Source organism: Rutidosis leptorrhynchoides, chromosome 4, assembly GCF_046630445.1.
Source record: "Rutidosis leptorrhynchoides isolate AG116_Rl617_1_P2 chromosome 4, CSIRO_AGI_Rlap_v1, whole genome shotgun sequence".
Lineage (NCBI taxonomy): Eukaryota > Viridiplantae > Streptophyta > Magnoliopsida > Asterales > Asteraceae > Rutidosis > Rutidosis leptorrhynchoides.
Genome location: NC_092336.1, coordinates 382854516 through 382865588, shown reverse-complemented (window position 1 = coordinate 382865588; position 11073 = coordinate 382854516). Strand labels below are relative to the sequence as shown.

At 39.5% G+C, this 11073-nt stretch overlaps 1 non-coding gene across 1 annotated transcript; it reads right to left on the bottom strand.

Moving 5' to 3' along the window:
* LOC139846062 (small nucleolar RNA R71) lies at positions 1 to 107 on the bottom strand. The gene has a single exon (XR_011758808.1). It is a non-coding gene; the product is annotated as a small nucleolar RNA R71 (small nucleolar RNA).
* Between the last annotated feature and the right edge of the window lie 10966 nt (positions 108 to 11073).

Sequence of the window (11073 nt, the reverse complement as noted above, 5' to 3'; positions counted from 1 at the left end):
AAGCTGAAGAATGACATCATTAACTTCAAACAAAGTTGTGATGAATCTCTTTACACTGCATGGGAGCGTTTCAAAACCCTGCTGAAGAAATGCCCTAATCACCAGCTAGAACGGTCAACCCAAATCTGCACCTTCTACAATGGTCTTACGGTAAATCATAGGACGACGATCGATGCAGCAGCTCAAGGGAATCTGATGAACCAAACCGCAGACGAAGCATGGGAATTGCTCGAAAACATGATGATGCATCATCTTGACTGGAACAGTGGTGAAACAACTTCATCATCTGCACCACTCTCTGCACTTAACAATCAAACGTAGGCCATCAAATCCCTCACGGACAAGATGGAATCTCTTGCTAAACAACTCGGAGAATTGAAGAGAGCCGCAGCAGGTTAACCAAGCTCGGGCTTGTGTTAATTGTACCAACCTGCAACCTACTGAAGAATATCAACTTGAGTACGAAAACCCCGACGATTCAGTCTGTTACGTCCAATACCCAGCTCGTCCACCAAACCCCGGATTCAATCAACCACCTAGGGTTAATCAATTTCAGCGAAGCAATCAACCTTTCCGCTATCGCTATCCACCTTACCCAGCTCAACAATCTCAATTGACCTACGATCAACCACTTCCACTCACTGGTCCCCCAGCTGAGGAAAATTCCCCTACCACCCAGATTACAAAAGCAGCTAACCCCACTCTCGAAGCTGATGATTAGTTAACTCAATTCATCCAAGGACAACAATAGCTAAATCAGAGAACTGCAGCTAGACAAGATCAGATGGAGATACTAATGAGAAATCAATTGGCTCTACTCAAAAGTTTGGAAACGCAGATCGGACAGTTATCACAACGCCTTGAAACCCGACCGCAGGGAAGATTGCCAAGTAATACTATCCAAAATCCCCACATAGAAGAGGCAAATCAAATGGATTCCGTAATCCCAGAGGAAGAACCACGGAGAAGGTCAACTAAGCTCAAGAATAAATCAACATATACTCAGAAGCTGACCCCTGAAACTCCAGTTCGCGTACCTTATCCTGGAAGGCTACAAGGAGAACTATCCAAGCTTGATTCCTTCAAACTGGATGGCAGATTCCTGGACACTATGTCCTAAGTTCCCAACCAGAAGAGACACATCCGAAGGCTTCTTTCTACAAAGAAGATGATACCAGACTCTAACAAAATTCCACTGAGTGAAGAATGCTCTGCATTACTCAGAAACTCTCTACCACCTAAGCTAGGAGATACGGGTCGATTCATTTTCGCGTGTTCAATCTACCAATCTAGAACCATTCATGCGCTAGCAGATTTAGGAGCAAGTATCAACCTAATCCCATACTCTCTCTACAAGAGATTAAAGTTAGGAGACTTGTCACCAACCAAAATGACAATTCAACTTGCCGATCTTACAATTCGGTATCCTAAGGGCATAGTTGAGAACGTCTTGGTGAAAGTCGATAAATTCTTGTACCCTACGGATTTCGTAGTAATGGATATCAAGGAAGACCTATACACCCCAGTAGTGTTAGGAAGGCCTTTTATGAATACGGCTAGGACTGTCATTGATGTGTACAATCAAACCTTGATCTTACGATCACATGGGGAGAGCGTTACCTTCAAAATTGACCGACCAACCGATCTTTCTGGACAGGCAGAGATGTTTGCTATTTCCACCAGACGGATCACTTCCGATGACGAGTCACCACCAGCCGACGATGTCGAGATGGGTGTCGAATCACAGTCTGTAAACGAACCAGAAAAGGAAGAAGAGGATCCCAGCGAAGAAATAGAGGAAGAGGAGGGTCTGAGGAGGAAGAGGAAATGGAAGACGTAAAAGAAACTGCGACAATACCCGTTCCAAGCACTGAGCGTCATGAAGAAATAATGAGGCTTGAGACGGAAGATCAAAGTTTAATCATTTGCTTCAAGAAAAAGACCGACAAGGCTGAGGTTAAGGATATAGAAATTGATCCTGTAAGTATCAAAGTGGAGAATCAGAATACTGAAGAAACCCGTTTATCAGACGCATCCTCAGAGGAACCAGATACTGATGATGATGAGGAAGAGTAACATGAAGACATTCTGAATAACTCACACTCCCCAACCGAACCAGATCAAGGGGAGCCGGACTCTTCTTCAGATCGAATTCCGGTTATATCCACACATGCAGACATGATCACCTTCATCAATGATAACGATGAATTTGAAGACATTCTCGAAGCTATTCGAAAGTCAACCATTGAATTTTCGCTACGCTTAACAGAACGAATTATGGCTATCAGAGAAGAACACCACATCTATCTCCGAGGAGAAGACAATGATGTTGAAATCCTAGAAGAACGCATTCAAGACATTATCAATTCTCTTCACGATCATATCTATCATGAAGAAAGGCAATGAGAGCATAATTCAGTGGTTCGCACTATTCTCGAAACAAGATTCTGTCGAGATCAGAAGATCATTTACTCTAGGGTTTATAACGCCTTAGCCGGATCTGCACTTCCGTTCTCTCGAAACCAACGAGCACTACTGACTGTCATTCGGAAGCATATGGATCTTTCCACCGGACGCCCGACTTATCACTCTGATTTGAAAATGGTCGAGGATATTCACAGTCTTTTCGCTCTTCTGGATACAGATAATTTCGAAAGCACACCAGACAGACGAGTGATTTACGTAACAATTGATCACCACGCTGGTCTGATTATCAAAGAGTTACAAGACGCTGTTATGGAGGAAGCAAGGCGAAACAATCCGTTCTCTCATCTTGAACTAGATCGAGTCAACATTGCCACCTATGTTACGAAGCAGCTATCACGTATCTTCCACGAGTCCACAGATCCTAGTTTCACATTTAAAGCTGGATGTCGGGAGATATACTCAAAGACGGTGAAATTAATACTCGGATCAGGATTGCTGTTCACTTCTTTCCAGCTTCATCTCTTAACTAATCTATGCAAAGCAACCGACTCCTACTCTGGAGATCACCATTCTGAAGACTTCGAAATTCTAAAGATACAGTTTCTGACATTATTTGAAGACCTCCGAAATGAGCATCCCATCAGAGAAATAATCAACACCAGCACTGCTTCTATGATTGACATTCATGGGTCAACCAGCAGGGCTGTGGATCATATTCTTATCGGACTTCAAGATTTATTAAGAGCCGAAACTGCGCACTACTTATCTTTCAGAAGATCTTCAAGAGAAGTACCGGACCTGTTACCACTATTGGTCCGACACTTTCTCAGGATTTATCAACCAAGACTCACATTTCCTCGAGAAGACCAAGATCACAACCATCAGTGATGAATGTTCGCTTTTTGAAGCATCACTACGGTCGAGCCAACGACCTTAAACAAAAAAGCTTCTCGGGAGGCAACCCGTGCAATAAAGTAGAGTAGAAGAATAAAGGATGACAAATGAGCCGGTAAAGAAACAAGGAAGCCAGCCGCATCTGCTAGGGGTATTTCTTTCTTTTCGCTACTAGCTCAAGATTCAAACTATGCCACATCCTAGCTTTTCACAAAGTGTGGGATAACACCCAACTAAAACACTAGACAAATATTCCTAAATCTTCAACTTAAACTCCTAAGTGTGGGATACACTAGGAACATTGAGGACAATGTTCATCTAAGTGTGGGATGTTGGTATCTTTTTATGCTGTATTATAATAAACCATTACGAAGATTCCAAGTCCTTAAGCCAAATTTCAAAATTTTTTGCAAAAAGAAACCCTTTTCGAAAGAGTATTTTTGAAAACCTAAAATGTTTGTCAATAAAAATAAGGCTTAAGTAAGGTAGAATTCTTGTTAAATTGAAATCTCTAATAGAGCATTGCATGACTAAGGCATTATCGACCTAAATTGATTATGGTGAGGCACCCCAAATAAGACCAGCATTCATCTTTAATGCTTCACTATTTTCCATTGAGAGTGCCAATGTCTGTGCTCGGAATCAGAACTTGCTTTAGATCTACATCTCCAAGCAGCGAAACGTGGTTCGGTTGTACTCAAAATAGCTAGCCATTTGTCAAACATAAACCTTCCGCACCTCCACTATTTCTACTCCACCACCACATCCATATCACCTTTACCATCTCTCGAAAAATCCAGAAAATGAGATTCCTTCCGAAAACCCGATGTTATAAACCTCTCAAGTATCATGGAAAAGGTCTTGAAAAAGTTTACCGGCAAAAAGTTTCTCGAGATGAAGTCTCAAAAAAAAATGATATTTTCAAGTTCTGAAAAAAGGAGCAGAACTAAATAAGAGAAATGCCGAAGAGAACTCGATCGAAAATGATTATCAAATGAAGAAAAAGTTCAAAAGTGCTTCTCAAAATACTTCAGCACTCCTATCTATCTGAATAAAAGTCTGTGTAAAGACTACATTATCTCACCCTTCAAAAACAACTTCACTACCACTCCAAAATTCCTTTCCCATCATTGACAAATGACCTATTAAGCTGAGATTACTACCGTTCTCGCATTAGCGGCAAGGATTTGTGTCTTTATCAAGCCTATGACGATAGGTGCAGTATGACTGGCTATGAGTGTATTCATTTCTTAGATCTATAGGGAACCCTAAACACTTGAGTGATTTGAGTAACCCGTGAAAGCTAACCTATGTCATGTAACCTCCTCGCATGCTTGTAGAGATAATTTAAATCCTAACATAGATAACTCACCTTATCTTTTTGCTCTTATAATAAAAGCAAACCGCTTAGGCTATTAGAAAAGAAACACCGAAAAGATTCTTAAAAAATGAGAGTTTGATTGAGGACAAGCAAAGTCTAAGTGTGGGATATTTGATATCGGCTAAAAAGTCACGTTTTCACCCCGTTATTAAGGCCCAAAAACAAGAAAGATTCGAACTTTGTCGGCAAAATACCCACTTCGTCGGTTAGAATTGAAGAACAAGTAATTACGAAGGCGGTGCAAAAAGAATCAAGAGAATCGGGGCTAAAACGAAGATTCTAGAGCAAAAACGGTGAAAGACAAGAAATTAAGTTACGATCCAGGGAATCAAGGCTGACCAGCATCAAATCCGGCCTGCCATACGGGCTGCCATACGACCTGCCTGTATAGATACGGCCTGCCTGTATAGATACGGCCTGCCAAATACGCCCCAACACATGGCCCACCATGCGGTCTGCCAGCAATACGGCCTGCCAAATACGCCCCACCATATGGCCTGCCATGCGGCCTGCTAGGCGTATTCTGGCAAATTCCAAGTCTATTTAAAGGGTCTTTGTCATTCATTCCAACACACACTTCAATTCACTTCTTTCTCTCTCTTGTACAATATTAGTCATACTCTCAAGGCCTTCGACTCCGTGCGGGAAACCTAGTACCCGGAGAAGAACGCTGAAGATTGTATTAGGAGCGGTCTGGAGTCTTGTGTTGGGATTTAACAAGTTCAAAAACACAAACCATTTTAAGAATCATATCAAAGCGGAAGCAAGTTAATTACCATTTTGGAACATGTATATCTTTAACCTTTTAAAGTTAAATCCCAAATAGGATCAAGTTGTGAAACATGCTTACAAACTACAAGCAAGAATAAGAGGTTATACCTTCTCCAAGCTAGGTAGAGAGTTATGAAGATGATGATGATGAATGGAGCCTCAAATGGATGAAATCTCAAGTAGTTATACCCCAAGCTTATCACCAACACCTTGTACTTTGGTTAGGATTTGATTTACACTTGAAACAAGCTTGCAAAAAAGAAAAATGAACTCCTCCTTTCCCTTCAAAGGTCACGGCAGCAGCAGCACTCTTTTTAGAGTGTAAAATTTTTCTTTTGCTTATTACTTGATGTGTATGGCATGTGTGTGTTGGTCTTGCAAAATGTATTGGTTAATATGCACATGGAATGCAAGTAACAAGGTAAAAGCAAGTCAAAAGAGCATGCCTTCTCCATACTCCCATGCCACTTCCAATTCTTTTATAAATTTATTTTATAAGATTAGATTTTATAAAACTAGTTTTTATAAAACTAGTTTTTATAAAACTAGATTTTATAAAATACATTTTTATAAACTTGCACATTATATATTTTACCAAACTAACTTTACAAAATGTAACATAACTTAATTAATTATTTAACCTATAAATAATTAAATCCCTATTATAAGTTATGTTTACATTGTTTTATAAAACCAATTTTATAAAATGTAACTTAACTTTATTAATTATTTAACCTATAAATAATTAAATTCTTGTTATATAAATTATACCATAATTTATATACACATCAAGTAATATTATTTAAGAAAACCATTTTTCTTAAATTTCAAGTGTTGCGTAATTCAATCAACGATCCAATCGTTAAGATCTAAATACGATTAAGGTGTCGGTAAGCTTGTTATTGGGTATGACCCAACTTGGATCAAAATATATTAGCCACATTAATTTAATATGTCTCTCAGGCATACGAAATACCTTCAATCTTTTACTTGCACGAGAAATATAAGAAATTAATGCAAGTGATGGATACCACCTAACGACCGTCCATCACCCCCAATATGCTATGACTTTGTGCCATTCAATAACATCATCCCTTTCGAGTTCCCATCTCGAATATGAATAGGTGAATCTTTCATTATTTCCTTTCATCCTAGATGTCATGTTAAATCCAAGAGACACGGAGTGATCACTCCCTTCTAGATTTAACTTTATCAGGCCTTAGACATCTGACTCTCAATGAATAAGAGGGACAAATTCCATCTTAACTACATACGTCCTAAATATATACCTTGCATTATACCTGAGCTCTTCCTTATGAACTACCATATTTCAGAATAGCGAAGGAAAGAATCAAGGTACAATACTTAGTGAATATCCGAACCCAATATGCATCTCAGGTTAGAGGATACAATGATATTCACCTTTACTCAAGATTACATGTGATCAACCACAAAGGCTCCATTTAGTAAATCTTGAGGGCGGGTCTTCCAATATTTGTATCCTACAAATATCTATGAACCTTGGTTGCAACCTTGCCCCACATTCATCCCGTGAACGTATACCAATCCGAGTTCATAATAATCTAAACCTCACACTTGTTCCCACAAATGTGATCGACTACGGAATTTAGAATAATTACTTATTCATGGATAAAATATGCAAAATAGGAACATGACTCAAGATTAATAATACCATAATTATATTAATGAGTTTGAACAAATTTCGTTCCGTTATAATACATAAAACAGATCACAACCAATCACTAGAATATCGAAGCCCTAATGCACTAACATGCCCTTGATGTTTTGCACCATGTAAGAGTTTCGTGAGTGGATCCGCTATATTAAGATCTTTGTGAACTTTGTGAATACATATCTTTCCCTTTTCAACTTCATCCCTTATGTAGTTGAATCTTCGCTCAATGTGACGGGTCTTTTAGTGAGCACGAGGCTCCTTGATTTGAGCAATCGCACCCTCGTTGTCACAAAAGATCTCAAGAGGGTCCTGAATGGAAGGGACTACTCCTAAGTCGTCGATGAATTTCTTCATCCATGCAGCTTCCTGAGCTGCCAATGAGGCGGCAATGTACTCCGAGTCTGTAGTGGATAATGCAACAACGTCCTGTTTTGAACTCTTCCAAGAGACCGCATCTCCATTTAATGTGAAGACGTAACCAGATTGTGAATGAGAATCATCTCGATCAGTTTGGAAACTCGCGTCCACGTAACCTTTTACAGCGAGTTCCTCCTCACCAGACCCGTATATAAGAAACATATCCTTAGTCCTCCTAAGGTATTTCAATATACTTTTAACCACAATCCAATGACTGTCTCCTGGGTTATTCTGGTATCTACTTGTCAAGCTAAGAGCGCATGACACATCTGATCTAGTACATATCATTGCATACATGATTGACCCAATAGCAGATGCGTACAGGACTTTCTTCATTCTCTCTTGTTCATCTTTCGTGGTGGGGCACTGAGATGAACTAAGGAGCGTTCCTCTTTGAATAGGTACCAAACCTTTCTTAGAGTTCTCTATCTTAAACCTTTTCAAGATCTTTTCAATGTATGCACTTTGATTCAAACCTATCAATTTCTTGGATCTATCCCTGTAGATCCTAATCCCCAAAATGTATTGTGCTTCTTCAAGATCCTTAATGGAGAAGCAGCATTTTAGCCAAGTTTTAACTCCTTGCATTGTTTGGATATCATTTCCAAATAATAATATATCATCCACATATAATACAAGGAACATGATAGTGCTCCCACTAGCTTTCTTGTATACACAAGCTTCATCACCATTTTTAATGAAGCCAAATTTCTTGGCTTCCTCATTAAAACGATGATTCCACATTCTAAATGCTTGTTTCAATCCGTAGATTGACTTCTTTAACTTACATACTTTGTTAGGATGTTTCGGATTGACAAAACCTTCAGGCTGAACTATATAGACATCTTCCTCAAGGTATCCATTTAAGAAAGCGGTCTTGACATCCATTTGCCATATTTCATAATCATAATGAGCAGCAATGGCAAATAATATCCTAATAGACTTTAGCATTGCCACAGGCGAAAAGGTTTCATCATAGTCAACCCCTTGAGTTTGAGTGAAACCTTTTGCTACAAGTCTAGCTTTATATGTATTTAAGTTTCCATGCATGTCGGTTTTCATCTTGAAAATCCATTTACAATCAACTAACTTGGAGTTAGCAGGTTGTACAACTAGTTCCCAAACTTGGTTGTCATACATGGATTGCATCTCAGCGTTCATGGCTTCCTGCCATTTATCTTTATCAATCCTTGATAAAGCATCTCGGTAGTTTATTGGTTCATCCAAATCAACCACATAGCAATCATCTATGAGAAACCCATATCTCTCAGGAGGATTACTAATCCTACCAGATCTGCGAACGTCTTGTGTATTTTGATCATCCATTTGACCATTCTCAATATTTTCATGTTGAGTGCTAGTGTCAACCAATTGTGTATCATCTACTTGATCTTGAACCTCTTCAAGATCTATCTTCCTTTCACTATTTCCTTCCATTAGGAACTTAGTTTCAAGGAATTCAGCCTTTCGAGCAACAAATACATTTTGCTCGGTTGGATCGTAGAAATAGTATCCCATATCATCCTTGGGATATCCTATGAAGATACACTTCGTGGATCGAGCATTCAACTTATTAGGGACGTAATGCTTAGGATAAGCTTCACATCCCCATACCTTTAAGTATGATAGAGATAGAGGTTTTCCAAACCACATCTCATGAGGAGTTCGTTCCACTTTCTTGGTTGGGGCCATATTTAGAATACGAGCCGCGGAGCATAGTCAATAACCCCAAAATGATAGAGGTAACAAGCTTCTAGCCATCATAGATCGAACCATATCCATTAGGGTTCGATTCCTCCTTTTGGACACACCATTAAGCTGTGGTGTCCCGGGTGGAGTAAGTTGCGAGATAATCCCACAACTTCTAAGATGATCTTGGAAAACATCGCTTAGGTATTCACCTCCTCTATCGGTACAAAGTACCTTGATTGTCTTATTGAGTTGATTTTGTACTTCGTTTTGATATTCCTTGAATGCTTCAAAAGTTTCGTCCTTACGTCTTAATAAGTAGACATATCTGAAACGACTGAAGTCATCAATGAAAGTAACGAAGTATCTTTCACCATTCCTAGTCATGGGCTTAAAGGGTCCACATACATCCGAATGTATTAATTCCAATAAGTCTTTAACCCTTTCATAGGTCCCTTTAAAAGGTGCTTTAGTCATTTTGCCTTGTAAACAAGATTCATATACATCAAATGAGTCTAGTTCATTTGATCTCAAAAGTCCATTCTTTTGAAGTGTATGCATTCGATTCTTGTTTATGTGACCAAGGCGGCAATGCCATAAGTAGGAATCACTCAAATCCCTTTTGAGCTTCTTGGTGTTTGCATGGTATATTGAGCTATTGTATGATGTGTCATCATGAACCAATTCATAAATACCATTCGAAGGCGAAGCCTTAAAATAGAACACATTATCTAAAGAAACATGGATATCATCATCAATAAAATTGAAATCAAAGCTACATTGTCTTAAACGGGAAATAGAAATAATGTTTCGAGATAAATCGGGCGCATACAAAACATTTTTCAAAATAAGCTCCAAACTACTTGGAAGCTTTAAAACAAAGTCTCCTTGAGCTTTCACTTGCACCCTTGCTCCATTACCCTTGAAGAGACTTGTTGTTCTCGCATCTTGATTACTTCTTTTGAACCCCTGCAAAGAATTGCAAATATGAGTTCCACATCTTGTGTCTAATACCCATGTATTAGAAGAAGTAATACTAAGCTCAATGTATACCATATATACATTACCTGAGGTTTGCCCTGCATCCCTCTTTTCCTTCAACTCCTTAAGGAAGACCGGGCAGTTGCTTTTCCAGTGACCCATTTCACCGCAACCGAAGCACGGATCTTCCTTGGGGTTAGCTTTACCAGTAACCTTTTGCTTCTTGTTGTTGTTGGTTGGGGTAACCATCTTCCCCTTTCCCTTTCCCTTTCCCTTTCCCTTGCCTTGGTAGGCGGGTCCCTTCCTCTTAGCCGCCTTTAGCTTAGAAGTGTTATTGTTTTTGGACCCGCCTTCATTGATCATAAACATGGGTGAAGCCCTTTTACCCATGCTCGCTTCGGCCGTCTTTAGCATGGCATGTAATTCGCCAATGCTCTTATCCCATCCATTCATGTTGTAATTCATTACAAATGTGTCAAACCACTTTGACAAGGAATTAAGGATAAGGTCCGTGGCTAATTCATTAGACACGTTGCAGTTTAGACGGTTCGCTCGATCAATTAGGCTTTTTATCTTAAGGACATAAGATGAAACGGATTGGGAGTCGTCCATCCGACATGCATGAAGCGCTCGGACTGTTTCAAAGCGCTCGACAAGAGCTTTTTGAAGGAACATCTCCTTCAACTGTGTGATCATGTCATATGCACTATGATGCTCGAAATCCTTTTGGAGTTCTGGTATCATAGTCCCAAGCATGAGGCAAGAAACTTTCACAGAATCGGTGCAATATTTCTCCCAATAAGCCATGCCTTCCGTA